The sequence below is a fragment of the Vicia villosa genome, linkage group LG7 (genome assembly GCF_029867415.1).
Source record: "Vicia villosa cultivar HV-30 ecotype Madison, WI linkage group LG7, Vvil1.0, whole genome shotgun sequence".
Taxonomy (NCBI): domain Eukaryota; kingdom Viridiplantae; phylum Streptophyta; class Magnoliopsida; order Fabales; family Fabaceae; genus Vicia; species Vicia villosa.
Window position 1 is genome coordinate 26,612,417 of NC_081186.1, and position 18,232 is coordinate 26,630,648.

Consider the following 18,232-nt stretch of genomic DNA (forward strand, 5'->3'; position numbering starts at 1 on the left):
AGATTTTCTGCAAAATTCAAGAGTTACAATTTAAATAAATTGATGAATGTTACATTTTTGAATTCGTGAATAAATTCTACATAAGTTTCATGTTTACATTTCTACAATTGATTGAGAAACAAGATAGTTGAGTTTTTCTGAAATTGGAAGTTCAAGGTTGAAGATGAAGTTTATCATTTGAAATTCTCGGCTTGGTTTATAATATATTTATTATTTTGTGTTTTAGTAATTGGATGTATGGCCACCCCAGTGGTGGAACGCGCGCTTGTTGTTGCCTGGGTTCGAACCCCCCTCAAACCATTTTTGAATTTGTGATTAAATTCTACACAAGTTTTATGTTTACATTTCTGCAATTGGTTGAGAAACAGGAGAGTTGCGTTTTTCTAAATTTGGAAGTCCAAGGTTGAAGATGAAGTTCATCATTTGAAATTCTCTGCTTGGTTTATAATATATTTATTGTTTTGTGTTTTAGAAATTGGATGTATGGCCACCCCAGTGGTAGAGCGCGCGCTTGTTGTTGCCTTGTTTCCTTGAGTGCGTGGGTTCGAACTCCCCCCCCCTTCAAACCATTTTTTTTATTTTGATTTTAAAAGAATTTTTCACTTATTTTGATATTTGTTGAACTGAAGCCACATTATGATCACCACAAGCGTGTGGCCGATTGGTCAATGTTTTGACATGTAAAGTGAAGGGCATGGGTTCAACACCCTTTGGCTACCAAGATATATTTTTGGCAAAATAGCCTTTTTGGTCTTGTATGTTAACCCCTGGGTTCATTTTGGTCCCTTAATTTCAAAAAGTTCCATATTGGTCCTTTAACTCTTCAAATGGTGTCATTTTAGTCCTTTTTGTCATATTAGCGACTGATTTAGCGACCAATATTTGAGTTTTTCCGTCGCTAATATGACAAAAAGGACTAAAATGACACCTTTTAAAGAGTTAAAAGACCAATATGGAACTTTTTAAAGTTAAAGGACCAAAATGAACCCTGAGGTTAACATACGTGACCAAAAAGAGTATTTTTCCTATATTTTTTATCACTATTTTTCTCTTATTTTTTCTTCATAATTTCACATATTTATTTAACCTAGCAAAATTAATCATTTTAACTTGATTTTTTGTACACATCTTATTTATATGATATATTTTTATAATATATTTTAAAATCTCAAAAATATTATTGTTTAATCATCTTTTAATTAAATCAAAATAGTTTTTTTTTAATGTCTTTTAAAAGCTTTTTATCAAAGATTTTCAAATGATTTCTTCACCAAATAAATTAATCAAACTTGTGTAATCACCTTAGGGTTAAGTTTAGCATATCTTGAAGACAATAACATGATCCCCTTTAGTTCTCCCCTTTAGTGGGAACCAGGTTCCAGAATGGGGGAATTGGTTCCCATCCATAAAAATTGTGTAAAACTGCATCAGAGGGTTTCGGAAACCGGGTTCCAGAATGGGGGAACCGGTTCCCATCCACCAAAAATGTGCAGGATTGCAATAGAGGGTTAGGGAACCCGAGTTCCATAATTTAGGAACTGGTTCCTACTGAGGGAAAATGAAATATTCTTTTTTGAAACTACTAAATGTCATAACTTTTGATCTGTAACTCCGTTTTATGCACCGTTCAAAGTGTTAGAAAGCTAACGTGATTATCTATATAATAGGATTTTAATGGTTAGTATTTGATGGATTAATCATGATGTTGTTGTGCGAATAACATGTAATTATGTGTATGTGAGTTATGAATTAGTGAATCGTGGATGACATTTGTTGATATGTATGTGATATGATATTCATGAAATTGTGTGAATGAACATATGTTGTTTAGATGCATTTGTTGTGAATGATTACTTGGCATATTTTGTACAACTGGTGGATAATTCAACGTGTGAATTATTGTGGTATGCGGTATGTTAATATTATATGGATAATCTTAATTGCATATGTTTTGGTGATAATTGTACATGCATTCATGAAGGCTTTGAAACATAAGCGGTGAAACTTCAGGTTCACATGGTGGCTTTGATCCTTGTGTGGAAACATAGGCATGGCCTTGTTCCTTTGTGGTTCGGAAGCGGTGAACTACCGGATCATAATTTTTGGAGAGCTTTGATCTTGTCTGAATCGGAAGCGTGGCTCTGATTTATAATCGGAAGTTGTGAGCTTGATACTCGCATGGTATCACTGTTGCACCCCAAAATTTGCCCATATTTATTTCTAACTGGCTTAAGTTTCTCATTTCATCTGCATACCATCCATTAGGTCATCAACAAAGTCATACATTCATCAATGATATGGTATGGGATCAAGAAGTCAGGCTAGCTGGGACTTGAGTCTGATTCAGTTGGTTTTTGATTATACATGGGTCAAACTTGAGGGTTTATTTCTCTAATAATGGTGATGATCAAGTTTTTGGATGAATCAATTCCACTAGGGTTTCAGGGAGGAACAGACATGGCATACACAATTTTAATTCATATTCTCGCCCAAGTGTGGTATATAAAGTTGTATCGATTCATGTAGTTACGTGGATAAAGGTTTTGGTTTTGGTTGAAATTAATTTTGCTAAGCTTGACTTGTTGACCGAAATAACACTTGATATTCATTAAAGGCATGCTATCGATTTCTAATCATGGAAGGCTAATCTAATTGAAAGTGGGATAGCAACAAGGGCATTTGTATATGGAATATGGAGAGGTGATACACCGACAAATTTCATCCAAGTCTGTTAAAGTTCCATCACAAAAATCCATGATTTAATCTATCATTCAAAGTTCTGTACAAAATTACACGGAGAAATAACAAATTGCAATAGAAAATCAAAGGAGAAATCATGAAAAAAAGACCGCTTTACAGACCGGTTTGATATTCTTTTATGTCAAGAGAATGATCTTAATTACAGCTTTGATTTTAGGAAATTCCTCGACATGATGGAGGATGAAATCGGATCCCATGTAAATGCAATGAAAGCTGGCAGTCTTGACGAACTTGAACCCGAGATACAGTCCATTGTATTACTAAGTGATGCATATGGAGCTGAAGGTGAACTTGGCATCGTATTATCTGAGAAATTCATGGAACATGATGTTTACTGTATGAAAGGGGCCAATGGTTCAGTTGCAATGGCGGATTTCTTCGTTTCATCTCCTGTAGCTAGCTCCCATACTGGCTTGCTTCCTGTGATTGAAGCTTCTACTGTATCAGTTGTTATCTCTTGCCGATCCTTCTCTTCAGTCTCCAATCCTCTCTCACCAATCCACCAACCTGCACATTCAAACAAGAAAAAGAAAGAACTCAGCCTCAGCTTCATCAACAGCAATATTCAGCCACATTATACATACCAAATTGACCCTGCATGTTCATATATAATTCGGCTTAATTACCACCCACAGCATGACATATCCAACCCTACATAAAACACATACATAAACCTCACTTCTAAACTCTCAACAAAAATTCTATCACTCCATAACAAACTTTAAAATTCCATTCAAAAACTCTAAACAGAAAAAACTCTAACTGTCAATAACCATTTAACTAACTGTTATAACAGTTTCATAACCATCCTAACTGAATTGTAACTAACAAGTAACAACCATAACAGAATCCCACTAACAACCAAAACAGAATTAACCAACCTATTTCTGAACCTCTTCCTAACTGTTAACCATTCTAACAACCTAGAATCAGATAACTAACCTTCCAAGTCAGTTACAAAACTCTAACAGATTCTATAACTGAAAATAACAGATAAGAAAATCAGAAGTTAACTAACCTTCAGCTTCTATAAATCAGAAACATCATCATTCAGAACCTCCTCTCCATTCTCTCATTCTTCACTCTCCACCATTCTCCTCCACCTTCACTCTTCAATCATCACCAATCTTCACTCTCAGTTCTTTACTCTCTCTCAATCTTCAACCTTCTCTCTCTGAACTCATCTTCATCACCTTCAAACTCCTCTGAACCTCTCTTTGTTCTTCAATCTGCATCTTCTCCTTCACTTCATCTTGTTTCTCTGCAATTGGTACACAAAAACTCAGAAAAAGCCTCGCAGAAAAACGATTCACCATTTCTCAAACTTCACATCTTCATCATCTCCACCATTGTACATACACCATCGCTTCACTCTCATCATCTTCATCCCAACCTTCACCACTTCTGCAACTCTTTCTCTCTCAGCAAAACGAATCGCAAGCAACCTTCAATCTTTGAGCAACAATTCCAAAGCTTCAACCTCTTGATCATCAACATCGGCACAACAACAACGATACGCAAAAATTTCAGAATTGAACAAAAAGATAGAAGAAGAAGCAGATATCGAGAGAATAACAAGAGAATTCACCTGAAGAACTCGACGTGTTCCTGCGTTTATTTCGCACCCGAGCACTGGATCCTCACCTCTGGTATTCTCGGTCAACTCATTCAACGATCAACGATTCAGGTAAGTCTTCACCATCCTCCTTCTTGCATGTTCTTGATGCTTTATCATTGTTTGATGCTGGTCCGTCCGTCGCCTTTCTTCAATCTCCAGAATCACGTTCGTTTTTTTTTGCAAATCGTTGATGATCGGAATTTAGGGCTCGCATTTCCCCTTTGTCGATCTACGACATTAGAGTTTTCTCTTTGTGAAATTGAGGTCAGGATAGGGTTCAGGTTGAAGCAAGGGTTGTGATTTTGGATTATTAGGTGTAAGGTCATGCTCCGCCGCCTCCGGCGCGGCGGAAGCGATTTCCGGCGAGAGAGAAAAGTGAGAGAGGGAGACGAGCGTGAACGAGAGTGAGAGAGCTTGGGGGAGTTGAAACGTCGCTCAATGAACCCTATTCCCCTTTTTTCTTTTGTTGTTAATTGATTTTAATTAATTGATTAATTGTTTTTTTTAATTAAGTTTAATTGAGTAAATTGATCTGATTAGATAATTAGCATCAGTTTAATTAGAATTTAGAAGAACCTTAGTCAAAGCCATTGGGCCGAAATCCACTCTACCCCACACTGAGCCCAATCACACCAGTGTTTTGAGTTGATAACAAAAAACTGTGTCAAAAAACAATCTTGGGCCTACCTTCTGGGCCCTGCGCCATTTATTCTGCTCACACACCTATATTCAGTTCGCACTCCCCCTGATTCACATTTAATTGATAGTTTTTTTTAGGTTTTACTTAGTTTTTTTGCTACTTCTTTTAGGTAATAAATTGACATAGAAAACAATAGAAATACTAGTTTAGTCTTGTTAAAATTTAGGTCTTTTAGTATAATTCCCTTAACACACTAAAAAACTCATAAAAATAGTAGATTTTTTAGGTTAATTTTGACATTTAAATTCCTTCACAAAAACCCATAAAAATAGTAGTGTTTTTTAGTTTAATTTCGCACTAATGCTTGAATTGCTTTTGTACTATTTCCATGTCATTTTTGTGTAATTGTCATGTGATTTTTGTTACTTGTTTTTTGCCATATTTTTGGCCTACTTTGTTAATACCATTTGTATGCTCCTTTTAGAATTTAGTCACCATGTTAACTTTAGAATTAGACATAGAATAACAATTAGGCTAGAAAATAGGTTAGTCTCCCCTCTTTCATTCTTTTTTCTTTTCAACTTTAAAACATTAATAAATAAAGAGGCGAATCACATTAAGAAAGTGATAGAGAAATGAGTGGGATTCATTCCCTAATCTGTTTCTCAATCACTTAGTGGCATAGAAATGAGTGGGATTCATTCCCTAATCTGTTTCTCGGTCACTACTTAATGGGAGAGAAATGAGTGGGATTCATTCCCTAATCTGTTTCTCAAACATTAGTTAATGGGATAGAAATGAGTGGGATTCATTCCCTAATCTGTTTCTTGAACATTATATAATGGGATAGAAGTGAGTGGGATCCATTCCCTAATCTGCTTCTCGATCATTATACATTTTATGTGATTCTAATCGCAAAGTAAATCCCCTTAAAAAATACCCAACCAAAAACATTCAAAACACTTAATAAAGGCTCAAATTAAAACAAAGTGACGAAGTGGTGCGAAACCTTGTATTGGGTTTTGTTCATCATGTAGTTACATAAAAAACACAAACCCAAGTTCATTCTTTTGCCTTGTTAGGCGCTTAAGAACAAGTTAAGTCCTTTCCAAAGTAGGCGTATAAGTCTCCAAAGGTCGAGCATCGTGGATTGTGACCTTAACCGCTGTTCAACTAAAAAATACAAAACAAATGGAAACTATGTAGCCGAACTACGGTCGCTCTGATTCCTTTAAAGGGATACGTAGGCATTGGGTCGCGGGGCCTAAGCGAGCACACTTGTAAATAATTCCTTCTTTTCCCCGTATTTCTTTTGCATGCATTCGCATTTAGGTTTTAGACATTAGACACCCTTTAGATAGAAACAAACATAGGTGGATACCATCGAGTACGATGGGCGTGAGGGGTGCTAGCACCTTCCCCTTGCGTAACCGACTCCCGTGCCCTGTTCTCTGGTCGAAAGACCTTGTTCTTGTTCTGAGTTAGGTTTTCTGATATTCCTTTCCCGCGATGGGATGAATATATTAGTGGCGACTCTGATTCCATTTTTCGCGGTAGCGACAGCTGGCGACTCTGCTGGGGATGTTGATAGACCTGTTGCTGGTCCATCCTTAGTGAGTCGATCCTAGCCTGCGTTTGTTTGTTTATTTACTGGGTGTTTATTTGTTTTTATGTCTATACCTTGTATATATGTTTACATGTTTACTTTTCTGCTTGCATATCATGTTTATTTCTGTTTGCACATCATGCATATGGATTATATTCTATGTTCCTTGGGGTCTTCTGTTCTGTTTTGCAGGTTGGGTGGGTTGTTCTATGAGGTAAAAGGCCCAATACCCAGGCCAGAGTTGACACATAGGATACCTAGGATAGAGTGGATAGTCATGACGCCAACAGAATGTCAGGTTCTATTGATTGCGATCATGAGACCCACGACCAGCCGAGACTCGAATGGGATATCGTTGTTGGCATGTATTTGCAACAATGATGGTGTTTCAGGAGAGTTGTTAACGCTGGAGACCTTTTTGACCTACCTTGACCTAGATTCACCTGTGAGTGGGGAGGGATATACATGACAGGTACCGTTGGTGACTATTTTATTCTGTTGGTGACTATTGGTTCTCCTGGTATTCAAAAAGGTGTCGGAACTTTGATCTCATGACATCTGACCTATAACAGTTATTCAGAGGATTGTATAGTGGTTACTTGGATTATATGGACCTTGATCCCATGCTTTTGCATTGCATAGCATCATTACTTTATCCATTTCATTTGTGAGGGATTCTAAAGTCTATTTTCAAATAAAAAGAGAAAAAAAAAGTAGAAAAACAGAAAAGATGGAAAAGAAAAAAAAAAGAGAGAAAAGATACTATATGCAAAAAAAAAAAGAATAAAAGAGAAATAAAAGTGTGTGAAAAGACTTTAGGATTCTCCATAAATGAAGCATGCATTCATAACATCATGCATTTCATGGTTCTATCAGAAGCTTATGGGGGCCCTTTCTACTCAGATTTTGATTTCAACAACAAATTGACTTCTCACCGCTACGTGCTCAAAGATTAACAATGGAACAACTCCGTGAGGACTTAATTCAAATGAGAACAGAAATGGGGATTAACCTGAATCATTGTATGGAGGCTATTCAAGCCCTTGCTGCTAGACACGAAGAGTTGAGACAGGTTCTTCAGAGACCGGATGCAAATGTTAATCTCAACACAGAAGAAGGTCTTGTGAATCAGAATGTCAGAAATACTGTTGAGATTCCAATTCCTGTTAAGGAGACTTCGCATCATGAGAATAATTCAGAACTTGAAGCCTTCAGGTTCCCGATTGACGAGTTTGACAAAAGGTTCCACATCCTGGATGAAAGGTTGAAAGCCATGGAAGGTCGTGACTCCATTGACCTAGATGCTGCTAGTTTGTGCCTAGTGCCTGGTATTAAGATTCCTGCTAAGTTCAAAGTCCCCAACTTCGAGAAGTACAAGTGTACCACGTGTCCAATAGCTCATGTTAAGGCATTTTGCAACAAAATGGCTCCTTATGCTGAGAATGACAAGCTGTTAATGCATTTCTTTCAAGATAGCCTCAGTGGCACATCTCTTGAGTGGTATAATCAACTCGAAAGAACCAATGTCCGAACTTGGAAAGAACTAGCAGAAGCCTTTGTCAAGCGTTACAAGCACAACAGTAACATGGCTCCGACCAGAATGCAACTCCAAGCTTTGACTCAGAAAACTGACGAATCATTCAGAGAATATGCCCGAAGATGGAGAGAATTAGCTGCTAGAGTTCAACCTCCACTCTTAGAGAAAGAGCTCATGGATATGTTTAAGGATGTGATGGAAAGTCCGTACTACCAATGTTTGGCTGCATGTAAAGCCTCTGATTTTGCAGAATTGGTTCTCGTTGGAGAACGAATGGAGCATGGTATTAAGAATGGTAATGTCCAAGTTTTTGGTACTCTTTCTGAATTCCCTAAGCAAGTGAATGAAGAGACCAATGCAGTCTCTGATTATGAAGAGGAATCTCCCGACCATTTTCCTGATCATATCTCTCGTCATGAAGCAGTGGTAGCTACTTCTGTTCAGAATAACTCACCAGTTTGTGCTGCAATTCTCAATGAGCCTCTCACTCAATTTGTTCAACAGAAGCTTATCCCAAAGGATCAATCAGGTCAGTATGTGCCACAAAGGCGGAATTATCAACACAATCGTCACCCACAAGGTAGACAGAGGCATAGAAGGCCAAAAAGAGTGTACGATCCCATTCCTATGACTCGTGATAAGCTGCTTTCTCACTTGATCAATCTTTCCTTGGTAGAACCAAAGCAACCCAAGCAACCAAAGCCTGTTCATTTCCCGTATCATGTGGGATTTGACCCTAATGTTAGTTGTGGCTACCATGCTGGGGCACCTGGCCATTCGATCGAAGATTGCCAACCATTCAAAGATAAGGTTCAAGACCTGATTGATTCCAAGGCTATCACTTTCATACCCGAGGGCCAAGATTGAAGTTCTCTGTTGACTCAGTGGGTCTTCTGAAGCAATAAGGCCATACAAAGTCAAGTCTCCTCAACTATGGCAATCATCATTTCATTTCCGTATTCTCATTTCAGTACTTCCTATTTTGTGAACGGCTATTTCCTTGTTTGAACCGGTTGGTATGATAATAATAAAAGCACCCCAAATTCTCGAGCAACTTTGTCAGAATCTTTTCAAAAAAAGGGAAATCAAGAATGTTTTGTAGAAGCATCTCTCACTCTCAAGGTTCTTATGCTCAGTTGTATCCGTGGAGATTGGTGTTTTAGTTGGTGTTTGAGCTCTCTTTGCAACAAGTAGTCTCTCTAAATTTGGTAACCACGCAAGGTTCCTCCATGTTTGATGGCAAATATTTCTTCAACGAATATGCTTGGGGCTCCCGCACGAGGGATAAGCAAGACGTACTCTTATCTTGAGCATTGCCTCACTCGCATTGCTCAAATCCCTAAAGTAAAAAAAAAAAGAGTAAAAAGAAAATAATAATTACAACTCTTGGGTGACTTCGTTGAAGTTTCCTTTTGAAGTAATCTGAAGTTTTTGGAAGGAACTGCAGAAAATATTCAAGAGCAATAAGTCCATACGGAGTCAAGTCTCCTCAACAATGGCATTCATTTAAGATCTTTATTGCATTCTCATTGGTAATATTTCATTGTTTGTTTAAGAATTGCTAGCATGTAAAATTTTGTTAATTTTTGAATGAAAATCATAATACATTGTTATGTTTGTCTTGAAGTAATCCATTCGTTTTCACTCAAAAAAAAAAGAAGAAGTTTTTGGCATTACGATACCAACTTTACTTATATCTTGCTTAGGCAACGAGCGGAGGGAGAATGATGAAAGAAAAAATGCAAAATCCCTAATTGTGTGTTTTTGAATAAAACCCTACTGATGATGTACAGGCATTGTTTCAAATCCCCAAACACCGGAGATATAAGGGAGATAGACCCTCGTCAACCCCTTTGAGCCTTGAAGTAGGAGTTTCTTTTCTGATCAGAAAAAACCCGTATTTTTAACCCTGGGGCAGGGTAGTGTTCATTTAACTTGATCGAGTGTTCAAAACTCACCAAATGATATACATTCAAGGATACAACAATGGTTATCCTTCCAAAGGTTGAGGAAAATCAAAAATCGTGATGGTCATCCTTCACCTACCAAGAGGTTAAAAGATGACGATACCACAATGGTAATTCTTCATCAATCATGGAATGAGGCAGTCGCAATCACTTCTAACGAATCAAAGACAATACGAGGTCACACGACTTGTCCAAAAAAAAAGAAAAAGAAAAAGGAAATAGAAAATAGAAAAAAGAAATGATGAAAGAATATAGCGATAGAAAGAAAAATGATGGTGAAAATAAAGAAAGAACAAGGTCGTGTGACAATGAATCAAAAGAATAAAAGGTGAGCGATTGCCATGTCCGAAAAAATTCATTGATTCCTCGACCATTCCAGAATTCTTGGTGAGGGACGAGCACTCATGTTGAGTTGACGGAACTTAGGAGTGGAGAACATCACGAAGGGGGTGGGCACTAAATATTTTTGAGCCTAAAAATCCTTTGTTTCAAAAAACCATGAACCCGGCCAAGTTACAACCCTTAAAAGTCCTAATTGAAGTAGGGTTTATTTCGAAAACGCACTCCAATGAGATAGTGTTTACTGACTCTCAATGAAGCGTAACACATGTATGTTGGTATTGTATGCCCGCTTTGCATTCCATTCACAAGAGGTTGTAACCTCATTTCATAAAAAGTTTTAAACTTCAAGACTATCATAGGCTTTGTATTAGAATTGTCATTCTTAGAATTAACATTCTTTTGCATACAAAACATTTGCTTAAACATCAAGGAAGTTTCCATGATGAGAATCCATAAAGAGTTTGATCATGTCAAAGTAAGAGAGACTTGAGAATTCCGTAAAGTAAAAAGCTATCACTTCAGAGATCAAAGCAAGTTGTTTGAATACTCCATTGAGCAGGAGCAGTGGATACTCTATTTGTTTGATTACCCTAAAAGTTTTGAATACTCTTCTGAGTACGGTAAAGTTACTTCCATGATTTATGGGATCTTAAGGGAAGTAAACTTAAGGAGTCTGATACGATGAATATAATCAGGGGCAATCACGACGAGGAATCTCTCTCGTGAGTTCAGCCTACCTGGGGCAATTAATTCGAGGTTTAACCTCTCAAATTCAACCAATCAGGGGCAATCAAGTCGAAGTGTGATCTCTCCAATCCACTTAATCTGGGGCAATCCAATCGAGGAATCTCTCTCAAAATCCAGTCAACCTGGGGCACAATCTTTTGGGAATCATCATTCACTTGTAATGTGACCATCACATAATGAAGAAGTATCATAATGATTCCCCAGCAAGTTACTCTCCCCCAAGCATAGGAGTTTATTTCTCCTGAGACTTTATTCCTCCCCAAGCATAGGAGTTTATTTCTCCTCAGATTTTGTTCCATTTTTCAAGCATAGGAGTTTATTTCTCCTCGAGTTGTCCCAATCCTCCCAACAAGGGTTCCTCATCAATATTTCTCAACATGGTGAATTGAGGGAATCTCCTCAAGCTAAAAATTCTTCGAGCTATGGCACATGGTGAGAAGTCAAAATTTTCTTCAAGTCAACAATCAGAAGTGTATCCCGCAAGTCAAAGTCCAATGTTTATTGGCACCCCCACAGAATTCTTAACACTAAGGGGATTCTCCCTGGTGTTTACCTCTCCCGAGGTCAAAGATGAAATTCAATGGAATACTCCCCGAAGGGACCCCAATGATTTTGCTTCTCTATCACACTATTGCCTTTATTTGGCGCCTTGCATATAGTAATCATTGCATTCACATTGCATCTACAAAAATGCGTAGCATTTCCATGAAAATGGAGCATTACGCTAAAGAAAAATTCAAACATGCATCAATGCATAAGCCAGTTTGTGTACGCTCCAAGGGCACAATATAATATATCCCCAGAAGAAGTCTCATTTTCTCTCTCCAGTGTGGATTGAATACAAAGTCTTTCTTCATCAAGATCATTGTTTCATTGGTTATTTCCCATTTGCAGAGATCAATCATTTGGATAAACCATACTTTGTGTGTGGCAATTCAAGTGATTGTCACTTTTGTAGAATTACACCCGCCTTTGGCCTGAGGGATCCATGTAATTCTTATGCTTCGCAAGCGTCAATGTTTCCTTGCAAATACAGTGTTTGACAACATCTCCAATAAGAGTCTGGTCATTACTAGTCTTCTTGCAGTCAAGTCCAATGATTATTGGCATCCCTTTCAAGTCCCGTGGTTATGGGCATCCTTCGGTCAGGTCTAATATTGTTTAGTCCTCCCCGCTCAAGTCCGGTGGTTATCGGCATACCCCTTCAGATCCAGTAAAGATTCCAACCATCGGGTTGTGAGTCCTTTGTTTTCCGACCTCGAGTCGTGAGTTTCCGACCTTTTGTCGTGAAGATTCCAACCATCGAGTTGTGAGTCCCTTGTTTTCCGACCTAGAGTCGTGAGTTTCCGACTTTTTGTCGTGAAGATTCCAACCATCGGGTTGTGAGTCCTTTGTTTTCCGACCTCGAGTCGTGAGTTTCCGACTTTTTGTCGTGAAGATTCCAACCGTCGAGTTGTGAGTCCTTTGTTGTCCAACCGTTGATTTGAGAGTTCTGAGATTCCAACCGTTGAGTTGTGAGTTTTGGGGTTTCCGACCTCGAGTCGTGAGTCTTTCAAACTTTGAGTTGTGAGTTCTGAGTTTCCGACTTCGAGTCGTGGTTGTCCTAACCTTCGAGTTGTGGACGTTTGTCGTATACTCCCCAAAAAGTGTTCTGGCAAACTAATCTTTTGCACCTGCCTATTATAGGCATTACAAGGCTTTTTCTTTCCTTCGAGGAAATCCTACGGGAATATTACAGTTACTTGCTGAAGCTTGTTAAGTGGAGGCATCCAAAAGGAAAAAAAGAAATGATACAAACATTTGTCACCTGGAGCGCAAATTTTCTGGTACTTTGGTATTTAATCTTCTTCTACCTCGAATGTTCGAAAGGCTAACGCCAATCTCACCTTCAGGTTTAAGACGATTAAATAGGGGCAGCTGTTGCACCCCAAAATTTGCCCATATTTATTTCTAACTGGCTTAAGTTTCTCATTTCATCTGCATACCATCCATTAGGTCATCAACAAAGTCATACATTCATCAATGATATGGTATGGGATCAAGAAGTCAGGCTAGCTGGGACTTGAGTCTGATTCAGTTGGTTTTTGATTATACATGGGTCAAACTTGAGGGTTTATTTCTCTAATAATGGTGATGATCAAGTTTTTGGATGAATCAATTCCACTAGGGTTTCAGGGAGGAACAGACATGGCATACACAATTTTAATTCATATTCTCGCCCAAGTGTGGTATATAAAGTTGTATCGATTCATGTAGTTACGTGGATAAAGGTTTTGGTTTTGGTTGAAATTAATTTTGCTAAGCTTGACTTGTTGACCGAAATAACACTTGATATTCATTAAAGGCATGCTATCGATTTCTAATCATGGAAGGCTAATCTAATTGAAAGTGGGATAGCAACAAGGGCATTTGTATATGGAATATGGAGAGGTGATACACCGGCAAATTTCATCCAAGTCTGTTAAAGTTCCATCACAAAAATCCATGATTTAATCTATCATTCAAAGTTCTGTACAAAATTACACGGAGAAATAACAAATTGCAATAGAAAATCAAAGGAGAAATCATGAAAAAAAGACCGCTTTACAGACCGGTTTGATATTCTTTTATGTCAAGAGAATGATCTTAATTACAGCTTTGATTTTAGGAAATTCCTCGACATGATGGAGGATGAAATCGGATCCCATGTAAATGCAATGAAAGCTGGCAGTCTTGACGAACTTGAACCCGAGATACAGTCCATTGTATTACTAAGTGATGCATATGGAGCTGAAGGTGAACTTGGCATCGTATTATCTGAGAAATTCATGGAACATGATGTTTACTGTATGAAAGGGGCCAATGGTTCAGTTGCAATGGCGGATTTCTTCGTTTCATCTCCTGTAGCTAGCTCCCATACTGGCTTGCTTCCTGTGATTGAAGCTTCTACTGTATCAGTTGTTATCTCTTGCCGATCCTTCTCTTCAGTCTCCAATCCTCTCTCACCAATCCACCAACCTGCACATTCAAACAAGAAAAAGAAAGAACTCAGCCTCAGCTTCATCAACAGCAATATTCAGCCACATTATACATACCAAATTGACCCTGCATGTTCATATATAATTCGGCTTAATTACCACCCACAGCATGACATATCCAACCCTACATAAAACACATACATAAACCTCACTTCTAAACTCTCAACAAAAATTCTATCACTCCATAACAAACTTTAAAATTCCATTCAAAAACTCTAAACAGAAAAAACTCTAACTGTCAATAACCATTTAACTAACTGTTATAACAGTTTCATAACCATCCTAACTGAATTGTAACTAACAAGTAACAACCATAACAGAATCCCACTAACAACCAAAACAGAATTAACCAACCTATTTCTGAACCTCTTCCTAACTGTTAACCATTCTAACAACCTAGAATCAGATAACTAACCTTCCAAGTCAGTTACAAAACTCTAACAGATTCTATAATTGAAAATAACAGATAAGAAAATCAGAAGTTAACTAACCTTCAGCTTCTATAAATCAGAAACATCATCATTCAGAACCTCCTCTCCATTCTCTCATTCTTCACTCTCCACCATTCTCCTCCACCTTCACTCTTCAATCATCACCAATCTTCACTCTCAGTTCTTTACTCTCTCTCAATCTTCAACCTTCTCTCTCTGAACTCATCTTCATCACCTTCAAACTCCTCTGAACCTCTCTTTGTTCTTCAATCTGCATCTTCTCCTTCACTTCATCTTGTTTCTCTGCAATTGGTACACAAAAACTCAGAAAAAGCCTCGCAGAAAAACGATTCACCATTTCTCAAACTTCACATCTTCATCATCTCCACCATTGTACATACACCATCGCTTCACTCTCATCATCTTCATCCCAACCTTCACCACTTCTGCAACTCTTTCTCTCTCAGCAAAACGAATCGCAAGCAACCTTCAATCTTTGAGCAACAATTCCAAAGCTTCAACCTCTTGATCATCAACATCGGCACAACAACAACGATACGCAAAAATTTCAGAATTGAACAAAAAGATAGAAGAAGAAGCAGATATCGAGAGAATAACAAGAGAATTCACCTGAAGAACTCGACGTGTTCCTGCGTTTATTTCGCACCCGAGCACTGGATCCTCACCTCTGGTATTCTCGGTCAACTCATTCAACGATCAACGATTCAGGTAAGTCTTCACCATCCTCCTTCTTGCGTGTTCTTGATGCTTTATCATTGTTTGATGCTGGTCCGTCCGTCGCCTTTCTTCAATCTCCAGAATCACGTTCGTTTTTTTTTGCAAATCGTTGATGATCGGAATTTAGGGCTCGCATTTCCCCTTTGTCGATCTACGACATTAGAGTTTTCTCTTTGTGAAATTGAGGTCAGGATAGGGTTCAGGTTGAAGCAAGGGTTGTGATTTTGGATTATTAGGTGTAAGGTCATGCTCCGCCGCCTCCGGCGCGGCGGAAGCGATTTCCGGCGAGAGAGAAAAGTGAGAGAGGGAGACGAGCGTGAACGAGAGTGAGAGAGCTTGGGGGAGTTGAAACGTCGCTCAATGAACCCTATTCCCCTTTTTTCTTTTGTTGTTAATTGATTTTAATTAATTGATTAATTGTTTTTTTTAATTAAGTTTAATTGAGTAAATTGATCTGATTAGATAATTAGCATCAGTTTAATTAGAATTTAGAAGAACCTTAGTCAAAGCCATTGGGCCGAAATCCACTCTACCCCACACTGAGCCCAATCACACCAGTGTTTTGAGTTGATAACAAAAAACTGTGTCAAAAAACAATCTTGGGCCTACCTTCTGGGCCCTGCGCCATTTATTCTGCTCACACACCTATATTCAGTTCGCACTCCCCCTGATTCACATTTAATTGATAGTTTTTTTTAGGTTTTACTTAGTTTTTTTGCTACTTCTTTTAGGTAATAAATTGACATAGAAAACAATAGAAATACTAGTTTAGTCTTGTTAAAATTTAGGTCTTTTAGTATAATTCCCTTAACACACTAAAAAACTCATAAAAATAGTAGATTTTTTAGGTTAATTTTGACATTTAAATTCCTTCACAAAAACCCATAAAAATAGTAGTGTTTTTTAGTTTAATTTCGCACTAATGCTTGAATTGCTTTTGTACTATTTCCATGTCATTTTTGTGTAATTGTCATGTGATTTTTGTTACTTGTTTTTTGCCATATTTTTGGCCTACTTTGTTAATACCATTTGTATGCTCCTTTTAGAATTTAGTCACCATGTTAACTTTAGAATTAGACATAGAATAACAATTAGGCTAGAAAATAGGTTAGTCTCCCCTCTTTCATTCTTTTTTCTTTTCAACTTTAAAACATTAATAAATAAAGAGGCGAATCACATTAAGAAAGTGATAGAGAAATGAGTGGGATTCATTCCCTAATCTGTTTCTCAATCACTTAGTGGCATAGAAATGAGTGGGATTCATTCCCTAATCTGTTTCTCGGTCACTACTTAATGGGAGAGAAATGAGTGGGATTCATTCCCTAATCTGTTTCTCAAACATTAGTTAATGGGATAGAAATGAGTGGGATTCATTCCCTAATCTGTTTCTTGAACATTATATAATGGGATAGAAGTGAGTGGGATCCATTCCCTAATCTGCTTCTCGATCATTATACATTTTATGTGATTCTAATCGCAAAGTAAATCCCCTTAAAAAATACCCAACCAAAAACATTCAAAACACTTAATAAAGGCTCAAATTAAAACAAAGTGACGAAGTGGTGCGAAACCTTGTATTGGGTTTTGTTCATCATGTAGTTACATAAAAAACACAAACCCAAGTTCATTCTTTTGCCTTGTTAGGCGCTTAAGAACAAGTTAAGTCCTTTCCAAAGTAGGCGTATAAGTCTCCAAAGGTCGAGCATCGTGGATTGTGACCTTAACCGCTGTTCAACTAAAAAATGCAAAACAAATGGAAACTATGTAGCCGAACTACGGTCGCTCTGATTCCTTTAAAGGGATACGTAGGCATTGGGTCGCGGGGCCTAAGCGAGCACACTTGTAAATAATTCCTTCTTTTCCCCGTATTTCTTTTGCATGCATTCGCATTTAGGTTTTAGACATTAGACACCCTTTAGATAGAAACAAACATAGGTGGATACCATCGAGTACGATGGGCGTGAGGGGTGCTAGCACCTTCCCCTTGCGTAACCGACTCCCGTGCCCTGTTCTCTGGTCGAAAGACCTTGTTCTTGTTCTGAGTTAGGTTTTCTGATATTCCTTTCCCGCGATGGGATGAATATATTAGTGGCGACTCTGATTCCATTTTTCGCGGTAGCGACAATCACATGCATTGAGTTACATTAATTGCATTCGAGTCTCATTATGTGTAGTGTGATTGCTTGAATCGGTGTGAATTGCCTTTTTGATAATTGGAAATTGTGTTTTGTGTAATAAATGTGGAGCTTATTCAAATTATGAAGTGTGAAAATATGATAATGATATTGTATGCTATATTCAGTGTACATATTGTATGTATTCATTATGATGTGAATTATTACCCTTCTGTTTGAATGATGTTCATTGTGACATCGTGCAGGTTCCGACGAGTACTGGGCTTGTCCGAGGATTTAGCCGAGGAGATTTTGGTTTATCATTTTGATTAGGTAGTGAGTCAAATGCTCTGGTCATGTAACACTAGGGGGTTTTCTTTGAACTCATGTTTTAATATTTTGGATATGGTTATCTTATCAGTATTTAACGTAATATTTTGGATATGATGTGTTGATGGCTATGCTGCCAAATGTTAATTTCATATGACATGTCTATATTTTGAGTTGATTATGTTATATGAATTGGTAGATGAGTATAGTATGGGAGATATTCATTAAAACTTCTTAAGTTACCTTTATTCCGCGTGCGATATGCATATTTATGAAAACATGAAGATTCAAATTATGCTATGGAATGATCAGTGCATATGATTGTTATGGGTTTTCATTACGGTGAAAGCGACATGTGACGCCCTTTTATTTTATGCATGTAAAT

General features: G+C 37.8%; 2 long non-coding RNA genes across 2 annotated transcripts; both read right to left on the minus strand.

Annotated features, from left to right (window-relative positions):
• Positions 1-2,854: 2,854 nt before the first annotated feature.
• On the minus strand, positions 2,855-4,467 carry LOC131617057 (uncharacterized). Its single transcript, XR_009288408.1, has 3 exons — positions 4,349-4,467; positions 3,779-4,242; positions 2,855-3,267 (listed from the first exon to the last, which is right to left on the minus strand). It is a non-coding gene; the product is annotated as an uncharacterized LOC131617057 (long non-coding RNA).
• Positions 4,468-13,801: 9,334 nt separating this feature from the next.
• Positions 13,802-15,733, minus strand: LOC131617058 (uncharacterized). The gene is made up of 3 exons (XR_009288409.1): positions 15,296-15,733; positions 14,726-15,189; positions 13,802-14,214 (listed from the first exon to the last, which is right to left on the minus strand). It is a non-coding gene; the product is annotated as an uncharacterized LOC131617058 (long non-coding RNA).
• Between the last annotated feature and the right edge of the window lie 2,499 nt (positions 15,734-18,232).